Below are 17,616 nucleotides of genomic sequence, written 5' to 3'. Positions count from 1 at the left end.
CTCTGTTGATGCACGTATTTGAGTTAGTAAACTGATTGTCTTTCCATTACATATACTTACTTTTTCCCATAATTTTATTGATAAACAAATAGCAATGAGACAGTTGCAAATCAAATCGGTAGGACAGTTTCAATAATTAACACACTGTATACATTCTTCCTAGTGGTTAATTGCTGTACAAGATGTGGACTTGATATCCTGTTTACAAACTGTATATCTATCCACTTTGAATACACAGATACAATCGTCTGTATACCCTTTTTTTGTTAAGTTCCATTATTTGAATATTATAGGTGTGTAAACCTAGCAAAATATTCTAAAAGAGTCCAGAAGCCCATAATAGTATCCATTACATGTACTTATGTATGTTTCGTCTTTGCTGATTTTACTGATAGTTTTATTGAGATATAGTTTACATACCAGAAAATTCATCCTTCGGTGTTCAGTTGTATTTATTTTAGCATCTTAAGGGTTGTGGAGTCATAGCTCCTGTTGAATGTTTTCATCAGGCCCTTCTCCTCCCTTCCGTTTCAGCCCTAGGCAACACTTATGAATGATGACAAGCATCTTTTCATGTTTATTTGTTCTGTGCATTTATAAAAATGGCTTATACATCTTGTATCTTCTTCATTTTGCAGAATATTTTCAAATTGTAGAATAGTTACCAGTATTTTATTCAGTTTTATGACTGAATAATATTCTGTTGTGTACCACATTTTGTTTATCCATCCATTCATTGGTGATGACTTGTATACACTTTTTTTTTTTGGCCATTAGAAATGCTTCTGAAGGAAAATTGTTATTTTCATGTAGACACGTTTTCATTTCTTTAGTACACATGGATTGGGTTGAATTGCTAAGTAATGTCATTTTTTGTGTGTATGTAATCTCTGAGGAATTGTCAAACTGGCTACACCAGTGGTGTATACGTGGCCTGTATTGTAGTTTTGATTTTCATTGCCATTATGAATGATGATAAGCATCTTCTCATGTCCTATTTGTCATTAGTCTGTATGGAAGTTTTGTCCAGTTTTAAAGTTGAGTTGTCTTTTTAGTCTTGAATTGTAAACATTCTTTATATACTCTATGTACTGGACCCTTATCAGAGTCTTGATTTGAAAATATTTTCTCTTGTTTTGTGGATTATCTCTACTTTCTTGATGGTATCCCTTGAAGCACATAAGTTTTAAATTTTGATGTATTTAGGTTTGTCTGGTTTTTCTTTTGTGCTTTGGTTTTCATATTGTACATTTATTTTAAATACATATTCATTGATGGGCTCAGCCTATGACAAAGTTTTTAATTTTTATAGGTCTAGGGGCCGGGGAGATGGCTCAGTGGAATAAGCGCTTCTCTGGCAAGTGCAAGGGCCTGAATTCAATCCCCGGTTCCTAAAAAAAAAAAAAAAAAATTATAAGTCTATAAAAAAGTGTTGCATTTTCTGTGTTTGACAGCCAGAGCCTAAAGGAAGCAAATATTCTTGTATGTGTGCTTCAATTCCTCAGCTAATTGTTTCTAGCAAAATCTTATGCTTGATTCCATGTATTACAATGAAGAAAACTATTTGTGTGTGAGTCATTCATCGATATTAGTCTTGTGAATTCATGTTTAGTTTTTGGATCAAAGAGGGGAGGACTATTTTTAATAGTTTAATTTATCATGACAGTTATTGTGTATTTATTTGATTTCATACATTAATAAATATTGTGGTCTTCCTTTTCTTCCTCCTCCTCTTCCTGAGACAGGTTTTCATCCTGTAGTTTGGGCTGGCCTTGAACTTACTTTGCAGCCCAGGCTGGCCTCAAACTTGTAGAAGTCTTCCTGTCTCAGCCTCTTGAGTGATGGGACTACCACGGTGTCACCATGCCTGGCATCACTGCCAATGTGTAGCAATAAAAAATTTTAATTTTTTTAATCTTATAAATAAGAGTTTTCTTAGTTTTATTAAGTACATCTTTTTATTTCCATGTACGACCAGCTTAGTTCCTTATCTGAGATTAGTACAGGATTTTCACTCTTGAAAGAGTAGTGAATCACATGAGATTTCTGTTTATTTCTTTTCTGAATACATTTCTCAACTTTTATGAGACAAGGATGGTCAAAAGCTGACTTTGGGTTTCAGAGGACAGAACATGGGACTGAGAGGAGTCACAACTGAGAGAAGCCCAAAGGAGAGGATGTGAGCAGCTAGGAAGTAAAAGAACTGAGCAAAATCACTGTCACATACTGCAGAAGAAACATAGTTTGCAGTTTGGGTTTAGGCAAGCCTATTAAAACTCATACACAAATCAAAAGCAGAAAGCTCTTTGAAAGAATATAACAAAACCTAGAGTTGCAGTATGTTACTTACGATGTTCTTTTCTTCTAACAAATTAACAGATTATCAGATTTGTAAAGAAAATGGAAATGACTCATTTTCAGATACAGAAAAATTATTCAGTAGAAACTAATCTTGAGTAGGAATAGATGCTTGATTTAGCAAAGGCCTTAAAATAACTATTTATGATCAGAAGAATTTTTAAGGAATCTTGTGCTGAAAAGATTACATAAAAGTAACCTTAAGAAAGTAAAGGGGATCTCAGCAAAGATATTGTAAAGCAAAAGCAAAAGAGAAATTTAGGCCAAGAAAATGAGTATCTGGAATGGAAGTTAAATAGATAAGCAACACAGGCTTTTGCAGGTGGCAGAATAGTCAGCTATATCTTAAAAATAGATTAAGAAAAATCAGTCTGAAGGACAAAGTGGAGAGAAACAATTTTGAAACCTTTGAGATAATAACTAATTTAAATGTGCATTAATGAAGAATAAATAATGGAGAGGAACAAACAACAGCTGCAAACCCCTATTTAGTGGAAAGCATCAGCTCAAGCTTTGAGGCAGAGGAAGCACACACCAGAGGCAATATCTGGACATGGAAGTGGACTGGAGGCTGGAAGACATGGGAACAGTAATTCAAAGAGACAAAAGGTAAAAGCTATTAAATAACAATTCTATGCCCAGATATGTTCAAAAGATATGATATATTGAAAAGACATGTTCTAATAAACCCAAGCTGGAATTTTGTTTGCCAGCAGTTCCAAGGGAAATTCATCATTTCAAAGGGAAGTGACAGATGGCAAGGGCCATCCTAGGAAGGAATCAACATATGAACTAGTAAATACGTAACATATAAGAACTTTAATGATTATAAAAAACTTTCCTTATTTGAAAACAATTAACCATGACAAAAAATTTATCTGTTGTTGAATTTATACTTTTTAAAATAAGATGCACGTCTGCTATTTGGCAAATATCAAAACATACTGAACATGAAATTTATTAATTATAAAAAGAGCTTAAACGTTATTACAAATGCATATTCAGTAGTTTTCTGACACATCCATCATCCTTTAAAGTCTGACTTTAAACTGTACACTGCTATGCAGAAGGCAAAACTTACTATGTTTCATCTGTTGTCAGTTGTCTAAAGTTTTAAAGTGCCGCATTAATGTTACAATCTTGTTAAACTGAGCAAAAAGGGAATGCCTCCTTCTCTAGCCCACATGTGTATGACTCTACACTTTCTCATGCTAATGGTTTCTAGCATCTTTTTGTATAACATATTTGGAGGCTAGTGATCTCTATAAGGGTGGCTTGCTTTGCCTACGATCCATTGATAAGGACTGTCCCTTGCCAGTTTGCAGATTATTGCCTATTGGTTAGACAGCCTTGATAAAAGAAACTAGGATCTGTGTACCTGACTTTGGAATGTGTCATATTCTTGGCCAAATTGATGTTCTGTCTGTGAAGTTTTACCTAAGATTTTTTTTTGCAGTGTCCATCTGTCTACTGGGGATCATTTCCTCCTGTACTGGTAGAGAGGTTAAATGCATCCTTGGTACACAGTTTACAATCTTTTAAGGAAGATGAATGTGATTTCTACTTTTGTATTCCATGTTGTTGCAGGCTTTAGGGGCTTATGATAGAAGATTTATTTACCATCAACTGAAGTGACATTTCTTCCAAAACCTATAATTGCTTTAGTTATCCCTTGAATAGTAAGTAGCGACAAGACTGCTCTATTCTTTTGTCTTTAGAGTGTGACACATCCACCATCTAAATTTTCCATGCCTTCTCTGAGACTCTGTATCTCATTATGAAGTTGTCTGCTTTCTCTTGCAAATCCTTCTCTTCATAGTTTGACTTGTTCCTGGAGTTTAAAAGCTAGAGTCATCTGTTGTTCTTCCATCAACTGGGCCCTCTTCTTCTCCAGCTTCTGAGTCAACTGTTTGATGTGCTCCTGATAACTTTTATTTCTGTTCCAGAGTCTCCTGATTCTTTTGCATTTCCTCCAACATTTTTGTGGCAGCCTCTGCAGATTCAGCTTTCGTATGTTCTACTTCAATCTCCTTTTGTTTCTCTCTGAGAGTCTGATCTGTGTGTAGAATGGCATTTATCATATCCTCCTTAAACTGCAGATACTTCTGGAGAACTTTTTCAGCCAGTAGCCCCTTCCTGGGTTCCTCATGGTAATTTTTCTTCAGGTCGTCTACCTTCTGAACAAGAAGATGGTAGCACTCTGGCTTAGGATAAATCCTTTGCTTAACCTCTTTTTCTAGGGCACTGGAAATATTTTGAAGTAAAGCTGAGCAATGACTTGAAAATGCTTTCAAATTGTATTTATAAATGTCTTGCTTTTTTATAGCTGATTATCTTTCAGTTTTTCTCAGTTATGTGTGGTGGTCTTTTTCACTTTTTAAAATAATAAGATTTGTTTTAACTATTTTAGATGTACATTTCAGTGGAACTAATCATTTTATTTTAATTGTTTAAAAAAATTCTTTTTTTGGTACAGGTTCTCACTATGTAGCTTGGACTTGTAGTGTTCCTTCTGTCTCCACCTCCCTAGTGCTGGGATTATAGGTTCATGCCACCATGCTTGGTTTGGGTGGCCGGCTTGGCATGGGTAGGAATGGCATGTGGTACCAGGGATTGAACCTGGGTCCTGGCACTTGCCTAGGCAGGTGTTTAGACTGCTGAGCTATCTCCCAGGCCCACTAACTACTTTTAAAATGTTGCGCATTTATCACCATGATTTATAGAACTTTCCATTATTCTAACTAAAATCTCTAGCTAATAAGCCAAAATTTCCTCTTTTCATCTTTTTTTTTTTAGTAAATTCTAATCTTTTCATCTTTATGAATTTGCCTGTTCTGAATATATTATATAAATTGAATTATGTCATGCTTGTCTAATGAGATTCAGACCTCATGGTAGTAGAAAAGCTTCAAAAGGAAAACAAGGCCTGAGTTGTATGGGGCCTGGGTAGGCTAAGGTAAGGAATTTAGATTTGCATTCTAGTTGTAATGTGACCCAGCTGGAGAGGTTTTTTATGCATTCATGTTGATGGTCAAGCTTTTGTACTGTGTTCAACTGGAAACCTGTTCTGTCATGCTTTAGTTCTACCTTTCTGTTGTATTTTATTCTCATATTTTACCAAATATATCAGGAAAGGGAGATAATGAAGAACAGTTTCTTGAAGTTTTCAACCCAAAAGGACCTATATTACCTGTGTAACTCATTGTTTTTAAGAATTACATAGAATTCTTTGGGAGCCTTGTCCTTAGTTACAGTCTTATGAAAGGTAAGAATGAAGTTTGGCTTAAATAAATTATGGCTTACTCTAGCTTCCATATGGTATTCCATATTAAGATTGCACTACAGGGGCCGGGGAGATGGCTCAGTGGAATAAGCACTTCCCTGGCAAGTGCAAGGGTCTGAGTTAAATTCCCCAATTCCCCGGTTCCACCAAAAAAATAAAAGATTGTATTACAGTATATTATTCTTTCATTGCTCGATTATAAAGTCATTTTCAAGTTCTTGGTATTGTGGTTGCAACAAGGAACCTTGTTACACCTCCATGAATGTTAGGGTAGCTAACAGTGTAATAGGGATAAACATTAAACAGGAAATAATAGCTATTGTGAGAGTATCCTGTATTTGTTATTTTACTGTCAGTGGGTGAATATTTCCATTTCACTATGCCCCTCATTGACACTTCATGATATTTTTATCAATATGTAATGAAAAGTGTTTCCTCATGGTTTAAAGTTTTTGTATATGAATTGCCTTCTTAGTCCCATTTATTTCTACTACAACTGTTTTATTAAGAAGTTAACCTGCTTAGTATTTTAATTCTTTGGCTCTTATGCATAATGTAAAAAGTTATCTAGTTTGTTTCAAGTTAAAAAGTTACATTTGGAGCTGGGGAGATAGCTTGGTGATCTAAGCGCCTACTTGGCAAGTGCAAGGACTTGGGTTCAGTCCCTGGTACCACATGCTGTGCCAGCCCCCAGGTGTGGTGGTGTGTACCTATAATCCTAGCTCTAGGAAAGCTGAGACAGGAGGATTACTATGAGTTCTAGCTGCATAGAGAGACCCTCTACAAAATAAGTAAATAAATAAATAAATAAATAGAATTTTTAAAAAGAAACATTTGTTTGATTTTTTTTCTGTATTATTTCAGTACATATACTAAAATTCTCAGTAGCCTGAACTTTTATATTACCCATTTCACAAATGTTCTTTGGAAGTCACACAACGTTTTACTATGTTTTTAGGCTCATTTTTAAAAATCAGTGTTTGCAGTTCATGCAGTTTACATTTACCTTGGGGCATGGGAACATGTCCATACTACAGCTTCTTTTTTGTTAATCCCTTCTCCTCCTCCTCCTCCTCAGTTACCCATCCCCCCCCCCTTTTTTTTTGCAGTACTGGGGGATTGAACTCAGGACCCTGCGCTTGCCAGGCAAGTGCTTATTCTACTGAGCTATCTCCCTGGCCCCCATCCCATTTTTTAATTCTTGTTGGTATCATTAATCTTATCCCATGTTATGGCATATAGTGTTTACATTAATTGAGGTTGTTAGGCTGCTGTCCTTGGCACATCTGTATTCTTATTTCCTCTTCCCTTCCCCTTCTCTTTATCCCTTATCCTTGTTCCCTTGGTTCACTTCCCTATTGCAAGAGATCCATCGTCTTGGGCTCCTCTATCTGTCCTTTATTGTTCTCTTTGTTTATACTTTGCCTCACTCAAATGAGAGATACCATGTAATACTTAAGCTTGTGTATCTGGTTTCACTCAATATTTTCCACCTTTGAAAATAGCATTAATTTTACAAAATACGAATCTTGTCCACTTTCAGAATTGGGTAATTTCTTCCTGAAATCTTTTGTAGTCTGTCTGCCCAACCAAATGCTTTCCCTGCCATATCTAGGACCCAGGCAGCTCACTGACTGATTTGGGTAGCATGATTTTCTAGTTTGAATGTTAAATATTTCTCCACCTTTATTTTGTATTTTATGATGATGTATCAAAGACTTCAGCTAATTGTTTCACAAAATCCTAGGTTCATACTTTTTTATATTTATCATTGGATTTAAGATAAATATTTTTTAATAAAAGTACAGGATTACATTACAACAAGAGTGTTTTACAGTGTATCACATTAGGAGGCAGATAAAATGAGTTTGGTTTTTTCATTTTTTTGGAACCAGGGATTGAACTCAGGCCCTTGTGCTTGCCAGGCAAACACTTAATTCTACTGAGCCATCTCCCTGGCCCTGGCTTATTATTTTTGATGTTAAATTTGATCTTTTGCTCAAAGTGGGTATAGATGGCTTTCTCCACAGTGAAAATACTTGTCATTTATATATAATCAAGGTGACATTTTGAAGCCATATAAATATACTGTTTTCTATCAAGTTTTCATCCAATCATTTTGTCATCTGTGGATGTTTTTTTGTGTGCATCTTGTAGTATGCTGAGTTGTAATGTTTACTCTGTCTAAAAGCACTAGTTAAAAATAGCCATGTGGTATTAAAAACTTTTTAATGTTAGACTATTAGTGTATTGTACTTGCTATGGTAGCTTTTGTGGAGCATGAGCCACAATGTAGTTAAGAAATATAAATCTCCTATGTTTTTTTATTGTATATTTGCTTTCATTGCTGTGACAAATACCTGAGATAAGTTAACTTAAAAAGGGGAGAACTTTATTTTGACTTACGGGTTTGAAAGGTTTCAATTCATGGTTAAATGACTTCATTCACTTCTGAATATGTGTTGAGTCAGAATATTGTGGCAAAGGAGTGTAAAGTCAAGTCATTCACCTCATGGTAGCCATGAGGCCAAAAAAAAAAAAAAAAAAAAAGAAAGAAAGAAAGAAAAAAGAAAAAGAAAAAAAAATGGCATGGGCCACATAGGCCCTTCAAGGATGCACCCTCAGTAAATTAATTTCCACCGAGCTCCACCTCATGAAGCTTCCACCAACTCCTAATAATGCCACTGCCCGGCAGCCAAATCTTCAAGCCTTTGAGAGAGACTCCAGATTTAAACTATGGCACGATGGATACCGATGATAAAGCTTAATTAAGCACAGTAAGAGATTAAAGATAACTTAACCATAGATTTAGCAACCTCAGCACATAATATTTTTTTTTCTTTTTTACTTAATGGAAGCACTATACAACTTCTCTTTGATGTATTTGGATGCCATAGTCACTACTTTTGGAGTTTGTGTCCATTATTAAGTAAGAGTTACTTGGGTACTAGCAATGGGATAGTGATAATTGGACAGTCCATCTGTTAACTAAGATGGTTACTTAATGACTAATGGGTGAGTAGTGTATATAATGTGGATACTTTGGACAAAAGGAAGGATTCATTTCTTGGGTGGGATGGAGTGGGACTGAGATTTCTTTGTGTTCCTCAGACCCATATGCAATTTGCATTGTTTATTTCCAGAATTTTCAGAATCTGGTTGACCACATGTAACTGAAACCTTGGAAAGTTAAACTGCAGATAGGGGGTTGTTGTACCTTATCTGTCCAAAAGAGCTGGTTTAATTGTACAACATGTTTTACTAGCAGAAGCTAGCATAAAAATGGGCTCCCTTTACTGAGTCCTCTTGATTGGAAAAAATGGAAATGCTGATGGTTTTGAAAGTAGGTTATCAATGTCATACTTCTGATTTGAATGGATGTATTGTAGCACTAGTGATAGACTAAATGCTAGTTTATTACTAATGTACTTTATACACTGAATTATTTGTACTGTTTTTGGCTAGTAAGTTAGATGACAAGAGAATACCACTTTATTATGATTAGGGCTCCTTATCCCTTATTTGGGGCCATTTCATTATCTTTAATGAACAAACAAATTAACTACACCCTAGTTTCCACAAGGTATATAACTTCAGTTGGAGAACATTATAGTTGTGGCTGTCTAGCTGTGTTAGTGCTATTTTGGTTGGCTTTCAGCTGTCCTACAAAGCAGAAAAGATATAATTGCTTGTCTGTCCCTCACTGTGCGCTAAAATTTTACTTTGGTTCATAGAAGTGGCAAAACTGAACATAGCTGGGTTGATTCACCATAAAGTGGTCACTTACTTGCTTGTTCCCTCTGTTCCTCTTTTTCTCTTTTTGTGTAGTTTTTTTGTATTATGAATCTTGCAAACCATTCTTCCTAGTTACAAATGCGTGCAGTCTTAGTGGTGGTTTAAAAGGAAATATTAGAGAGAGAGAGAGAGAGAGAGAGAGAGAGAGAGAGAGAGAGAGAGCGAGCGAGCATGAGAATGTGTTTAATTCTCTGAAAGTAGATAGAAATGGAATTGGGGCTACTAATCCAGCATGATATAATTATGCAGTTAGTTTTAGTTGAGCAATTGCTTGTGTGTAACATGGCAACTTGCCTAATTTCGTGTTGCTTACAGAGAACTGTCTGAGCTGGAGCCCAGAGGTGTTCAGTACTTAGAGTTTGTGTTCTATGCTGAATCTTCTGGGTTATTCTTTTTAGTTGACTAAGTTGATACAGCCCTTCTATTTTTTGAGAATTAAGAATGTCAAAAAGTAAGTAAAATTTTTTTTAGATTTTTTTCTTAGAACATGAAAATAGATTTGCCTTCTTGCTGTTTTTTTTTTTTTTTCCCACTAGTTATTTTTGACCACTTTGCTAGTTTGCTTAGCAAGCATCAAAATACAAGAGTTTTCACAACTTTCTGTCTTTTTAGAATGGTAGAGAAAAAAAAAAAAAAATCCACGGGAACTAAGTATCATTAGGCTTATCTTTTATCTGGAATTATTATTTTTTAAAATACTTGGCATTGTCAATGTTTTTTAATTTTTGAATGTATTTTAGATTACTTCATTTGTCTGCACATTGTTTATTAGGATCTGCTGGAGAAAGAGGTTTCAGATTTTAATTTTTTTGCTTTCTTTTTTTGGGAGGGGATATTTTATTTTTATTCATTTTAATGAGAAAAATGATAAAATAGCAATGAAACAATTTCAAAACAGGTTGTTAGGACAGTTACAATAGTTAATACATTGCATATTGTTGTCTTCATAGTAGTTATTCAGAGAACAAGATGCAGACATGCTATTTTGTCTAAACAATATTAGTACAAACCTTTCTTCTCATTGGACTAAGAGAGATTAAAATATATATATATATATATATATTTTTTTTTTCTTTTTTCTTTTTTAACAACAAAATGGCCCTTTATCTGTATCCCCCTTTTTTGTTTTGTTTTGTCAGAGATGGGTGTCCCATTGTTGTTAGAGAAGCTGTATTTGGAGAAATCTTTAAAAGTCTTTTTCATACTTGATGCCAGCCCAAAGATTGTAGGTACTTGAATTCAGCTAAATAACCTAATAGAGTCCAATAGTCCATAATAATAGTGAGTTATCAGCACAACTGGCAATTGTGTTGACTTGAGCCTTTTACAGCTCAGCATACTAATATGGCTTTACTTTTTAATACCTCATGGTTACACTTTTCTGCTGGATGGTTAAGACCAAGTTAAAGCAAGACCTATATAACTAAAAATGTAACTTTTGCTGTCTGATAAGGTCAGTCAGATCCCCTCAAGATTACCCTGGAACCGCATACAGCACGTTGTGGATCTTTTTTCAGGGTTAGCCATCTGGATGAGTCACGGCCATTGCTTGACCAATTTGCTCTCTGTGAAAACCTGAGAGAATATTTTCTCTCTAAGTGACTCTCCTTAGGTACACTGTACTTCGTTGATCACTTTCCTTTGTGGCCCCATAATCTCCTTGATCACAAGATTTGGGACACCACTGAATTATAGGATGTCACAGCAGAGGTTCTGTTATGTCCTGACCTCACTGACTTTGAAGGGTAGGGCCAAAATATTGGCTATCTTTTTAGCCCATTTATCTGTCTAATTTTTGGTCTGTTTTACTTTATTTCTATCTTCTAATTTTAAAATTTAAAATAATTTTGTTGAGATGCAACTAATTCATAATATGATGAGTTTTGACATACTGTGCGCTCATGAGGGCATCACTACACTTAAGGTAATGAATGTATGTGTTACTTCTAACTGCCTTTCTGTTAACTTTGTAGTGGCCCTCTCCCATCTCAGGCAACCCCCCAGTTTGTTTATTGTCAGTGTAAGTTTGTTTGCATTTTGTAGAATGTTGCAAAAGTAGAGTTGTATAATGTATGTCCTCCGTGTAGTTTAATTCCTATAGCTCAAATTTGAGAATCACCCATATTTTTGGATGAACTTTCAGAACTTTATTCTTTTTAATGTGCAGTAATAATTTCTCTCCCTTTCCCCACCCCTTTCCGTTTCCTCTTTCCCTCCCCCCATCTCCCTTCTTTCCTCTCCTTTCTGAGTTTTTTATGTATTCTATTTGCAAGCACTTTGGATAACTATTTTGCAGGTTTTTCCTAGGCTTTCCTTTTCTTTTTCTGTCAGTGTTTTTTGAAGTTCAACAGTCTTATTATGAAGTTTAGCTTATATTTTTTTCTATTTCAAACTTTTTATACAGTATTGTGTTAAAGTAGCCCTTGAAAATGTCTACACTGTAATTTATAGAAGCTGCACATATTTTTCCTGACAGAGCTGAAGGATCTCTGCATATGTGAGTGAGTTAAGGATCTGAAGATGGGGAGTTTGTGTTAGGATATCCAAGGGAGCCCAGTGTAACCACAGGAGTCTTTATGAAACAGACATTAAAAGGTCAGGGCAGAGAAAGATGGGAGACACTAAGGCTGGAATGATGTATTTGGGAGGAGGAGCCATGGAGTGAGGAATTTACACAGCTTCCTGAAAACTGACTAAATAATCAAGGAGACACCTAAACTTCCAGAGCTTCTAGAAAGAACACTGGCCTGCAAACGCCTTGATGGTTATATCAGAGGAACAGAGTTTTGACTTCTGACCACTAAGGTCACTATATGTCACTGTTTGTGATAATTTGTTGCAGTAGCCACGGAAAGTTAATACCGATTACCTGTAAGTACAGTGCTGCTGCAAGAATGCCTAAAAATGAGGCTGTCTTGCAGATAGGGCAGTGGATACAAGCAGGTACAGTTTTGAGTAACACTAAAGAAAAGGCTAGGTTGCTTCTCTGTGTATCATTGGTAGAAATGTGCAGATGTTAAAGATTCTGTTGCTGATCCTCAGAAGGAAGTGAGGGGCACAGTGGGGGCGTGTCCAAATCCTTGACAACAGAAGGCTGTTGGCGAGTTATAGATGCTGAAAAACCAGGAGCATGGTAATAAAAGTCTGTATTCTCTCAGAGGAGCAAAGTGAAATGTGAATGTTAAAGATGTCGCTGCTGCGGAGGGATCCAAAGGAAAAGACAGACGTAGCTGGAATCTAGAGGGAGATCCCTGTAGATACAGAAAGCAGTCTGAATCGTGTCCCACAGTTTTATGACTATTTTCTGTCTTTGCTTGATAGAGTATCATCATTTGTATATAAATTTTGTTTTATTCTGTACTTTCACAAAATGATTTTAATGTGATAGCTATATTTTCTACATGTTACATTGATATTTTAGTAAAAATACCAGTATTTAGAAGAAAAATCTTGGAAGACCATAATTGCTTTTTACTAACGGCTTTGCAGCTTCCTTTTGAGTAATGGATATGTGTGATAGTAATTCCCTGTAAGGTTTAGAAATTGAGTTTAGGGGGCCAGCCAGATAGCTCAGTGTGCTAAAGCGCCTGCTTAGGCAGAGCCCAGTGGACTGGGTTCAATCCCAGGTGTGCAGTGCCGGCCCCGCCCCCAGAGCACACTGAGATGGTGATTGAGACTGAGTGTGGAGGGGCATGTCTGTAATCCGAGAACTTGAGAGGCTGAAAACAGGAGGATCAGTAGGAGTTCAGTCTATGTAATGAGACCCTATAGACCCTGTACTAAACACATTAAAAAAAATTAGAAATTTAGTGTATAACTAAAATGGTTATTTAGCAAAACATTTGTTTTAATTAGATATGCATATTTATTGAAAATCATTTAGAATGTGAAAGTATATTATTAGAATAATTTTAAGTGATAACTTTTGTTGGTAGGTGATATTTATCAGTGGATGCAGCTTACAAATATCTATGCATGTACACTTTATCTTGCTCTCCTAAATCTTTTTAGTCTGGGGTTTTGAGAATGAGTTAATCATTACTGTATGTTTTAATTATCACTGTTGAAATTTAGTGCTGAGAGAAACTTAATGCTATTTAGTATGGTTTTCCTAAATATTATACTTCCCTCTTCTGTCTTTTGGTGGCTATTACACCATATTAAATTTTTTTTTCAACAAATGTTAAAAATTAAATTGCTGTTTGATCTTCTGAGGTTCAAATATATGTGTCTTTTTAGTTATATCATTAGTATTTCTGTTGCGGTTAGACTTTGTAAAATATCATTAAAAGTTATGTGTAAGAAATATAGGAAATTTGGCAAATGATAAAATAAAATAAGAATAGACACAATTGCAGAATGTAGGGCACCTAATGGGGTTTTCTCAAGTCCGTGGCATGAAGAAGAAAAAAAAGCCAAGGGAGTTGCTCTCAACTAAAAGAGATATATTAGACATACAGAGAGTTGTTCTACTTTGGATTTTGTTTAGATCAAGTTAGAAAGGAAAAATTTGACACAATCTGGAAGATTTGAGTGTTAGCCATTACTAGCCAGTGTCTTGGACATATTGTTAGTCTGAGTCTGTATAGTGAATTTGTGAGTATGATACATAATAGTATATCTGGAAAAGGAATATATTGATATCATAACATTAAAAAGTAAAGATCTTTACAACAATATTGGCAGTCCATGGTAGATGCTTAATAACTATTTCAGTCATTAAATGAATGAATGGGAATCAAAACTGTGTAAGCCTGAGGACAGTGAAGTTCAGCAAAAGACAAGAACAAGAAGACCCTCTTTGAAAGTTAACCCTGTAGGGTTTATAGGAGAAAATATGAACATTTAGACATAGAGTAATGATTAACTCTTTTACATATCTCAAAACCCCAGACTGAAAAGATTTAGGAGAGTAAGATAAAGAGTACATGCATGGGTATTTGTAAGCTGCATCCACTGATAAATATCACATACATACCAATAAAAGCTATTGCTTAAAATTATTGTAATAAATAATATACTTTCACATTCTAAGTAATTTTCAGTAAATATGCACATCGAGGAATACTTTTTAAAAATATTATAGTGTCAGTGCAAATATATAAAAATTTAGGAGGGTAGTAGTCATCTCCTGTTTCTAATCATAAAGCCTTACTATGTCAAGCATTAGACCTACTTTCAGAAATAATTATTATCAAGGAATTAATTATTAAGCTGTACTTTCTCTAGTTGTTTTTCATAGACATTATGTGTAGGATATTGCGTACCATAGTTTGGGGAAATCTGTGTGTACTCTATAATAGAGAGATTGAAAATAAAATTAATATCTTAGTATTATCATAAGAACAATTTTGATCTCACCAATTCCATGTAAGGATCTCAGGCACTCCCAGAGTTCATATTTTGAGAACAAATACTGTATGTGACAATATATAGTGTTTTTAAATGAAAGAATACTTTTAAAAATATTATAGTGTCATACATTTTTGTTTAATGTATTTGTTCTTGAGGAAACTTTTGACATTAGATTTTACTACTTAATGCAAATAAATTTTTCCATTGGGAAAACCACAAGAGTTGTGTTTGTAGATTCACAGAATGATGAGCTTGTTTTGTAAAGAAATGAAAATTCAGTAAAAATAGATTGTTTAACTTAAACAATTTTTTTAATACAGTTGTTTACAGGGAAAGCAACCTTAAAATGTAGTTAAGTTTATTGAAGAGGCAGTCATGATACTTGTCATTAGCAGACACATAATAACGTTTTCTCTACTTTTTCAGCGTATCTACCCTTAGATAAGGTTAAACAGTAACTGCTTTTTTCCCATAAGCAATATTATGTTTTGTTTTGTTTTTCCTGATGATTTAGAAACATTTGTCTTTGTTGGTTTCCATCAAGTTCCATGTGTACACAGCCTAAGAATCAATAGTACCTTAAATTAACTGACATTGAAGGAAAATGATAAATAATGGAGTAGTCATTATTGTTTACATTCTGTTTTAGTTAGAACTAATGTATGAGCCAGGACACTGGTGGAGGGAGGACAAAAATGAAGTATTGAAAATCATTTCAAAAGCATTCTATTCTTTTGGGTCTTCCATTTCATGGTTTTGTTTAGAAACAATAGTGATGCTGAGGAGCTAGTAAAAATAACTTGCTTTCATAAAGAGCCATGTACAGGGATTCTTGATTGATACTTGTCTAATATATTAGACAATAGTGATATTTATAGGCTATTGTTAATTATAAAAATTTATATTGTGAACAAGTTATATACTTGGTGGTAATATAAATTGTGTCAGGTTTTTAATACTTGCTACCTGTTCTTTTATTGGCATGTTATATTAATGTTTCCATAGTCTCTCAGCATCTGTAGTTCTCACATTATCTAGGAGTACATCAGCGGCAATAAGACCTTGCTCCATAACCTATCTGACACCATCTGAAAATTCGATAGACAAAACAGTAGCTGGATTTAAGGAGTTTGTTAAATCATGTAAGAGACCTAAATTGATAATAGTTTATATTTTCCCCATAATATGCTCTTTCATTATATGAACAGCTTGTATAGCAGCAGCACAGGGAAGGCAGACTTCCCGGGCATTAGCAGCTCAATTGCATCTGCAGATGAGGATTGTAAATTCTGTGCAGCAGACAGTACCTCCAGCAGGCGAGTAAAAGGTCACTGCATTATTCTGCTTGTTTGTTTCCGTAGCCTTTATCTGCAGAAGATTTCTGTTTGTTTGTTTGTTTGTTTGTTTGTTTGAATTCAGCATGAAGTGCATGCTTTTTAGCTATTCTGGGAGAATTGACTCCAGTATAACATGAGTATCGAAAGGGCAGTGGAAGGTGAAGCAGAGGCAATGCTGCCTCTTTTTAGCTTTCTGCCAAGGAAGAAATTTAGCATGAGATGTATGTTAGTAAAGAACCTCTCAATGCCACAAAAACCAGGAAATCTTAAAAATACAACTACACATTTTAGTTGAAGATGTTTTATTGCATTTAGTTTCTAGATTATCTCCTACCCACAAAAAAGAATGTTGTTGCAAGGGTTGGCTTCATTGCTCTATGAATATTCATTAAGTTACAGTTATTTGAATTATGATCATTTGAGAAAGTATTAAGTATTTGTATTAATTTGACCCTTTTTGTTTTGAAAATTATAAAATTTATTATAATTACATGGTGTATATACTTATCTATCTACATTATTGGGAAAGGTAGCATGGTTAAGTATTAAATAAACTAGAGAGTGACTAATACACTTCATACTAATTTTTTTCAGTGATTTGTGAGTTTTTAAAAAAGCAGTTAAATACAAATAAACAGATGAGAGAAGATTCAGTATCAAGACAGATTTTTGATTGCTTTTTATTTTTAATATCTATTTAACTATTTGTAACCACTTATCCTTTGCTCATTTAAACATTTGTGATAGCAGGAGCTTCCTTGGATTATCTTACTGTTGTTTCAGTCATGTCTGCACTGATATTTTTAGTGGTTACAGATTTCATTGCTCATTATTTTTCAAGTACTAGGTACAGTATTCAAAGTGAATTTTTACTTTGCATATCTTACTCATCCACCCTCCCGCCCTCTCCCACCAACCCTCAAAGATTTGTATTAGCTGCAGAGCTACTTAGGCCTATCTTTCTGTTTTTTGTTCAATTTTAGATTAAAGAATGCAACTGAAAACAATTCTGTAAATTACTTTATAGTATAAAAGTAAAATCAGTTGGTTATTCTTACTGTGAGTGTTTGGCAGGCTTCTTGAATTGTAGACTCATAAAAGGTCAGCAGTTCTGATTGGTAAGTTAAAGAATCCGTTCAGTAATTTGCTCCCTGTTGTTTCTCAAAGCAATGCTGCAGCAGCTCTTTTCCAGATATTGAGCGGTTCTTGAGCAGTGTATGTGGGGACAGCGAGGGGTGGGGCTCATTCCTGTTGGCTGTTGAAATAATGTGCATTTACAGAGGGAACAGGTTGGATAGGCTGAGCTGAAGGAGTAGGCAAACAGATCTAAACTGATGGAAGACAGAAAGAGTGGTTAGTATAATTTTGGGGTGTTTTATCTTGAGTTTGTTGCTCTGTTACTTGAGCTTTAATATAAAAGTTTCAAATATTAAAGCATCTTACCTTCTTTTTAGAGAATAGCTAGGGGACTTCTGCCTTTAATAGCCT

At 34.8% G+C, this 17,616-nt stretch overlaps 1 protein-coding gene across 8 annotated transcripts in view; it reads left to right on the top strand.

Annotated features, from left to right (window-relative positions):
• The window catches only part of Fbxw7 (F-box and WD repeat domain containing 7), a 179,937-nt gene that overhangs the window by 57,139 nt on the left and 105,182 nt on the right, over positions 1 to 17,616 (top strand). Inside the window, exon 4 of one of the 8 annotated variants that reach the window (XM_023723663.1) lies at positions 4,305 to 4,368. The exons of the other annotated variants lie outside the window; for them this stretch is intronic. The gene's annotated coding sequence lies outside the window, so the exon portion shown is untranslated. The remainder of the gene's footprint in view (positions 1 to 4,304; positions 4,369 to 17,616) is intronic. 8 annotated transcript variants of the gene reach the window in all.

This window comes from Octodon degus, unplaced genomic scaffold, assembly GCF_000260255.1.
Source record: "Octodon degus isolate 3935 unplaced genomic scaffold, OctDeg1.0 scaffold00101, whole genome shotgun sequence".
Taxonomy (NCBI): domain Eukaryota; kingdom Metazoa; phylum Chordata; class Mammalia; order Rodentia; family Octodontidae; genus Octodon; species Octodon degus.
The sequence above is the reverse complement of the archived record's forward strand: the minus strand, read 5'-3'. Positions and strand labels throughout refer to the sequence as shown.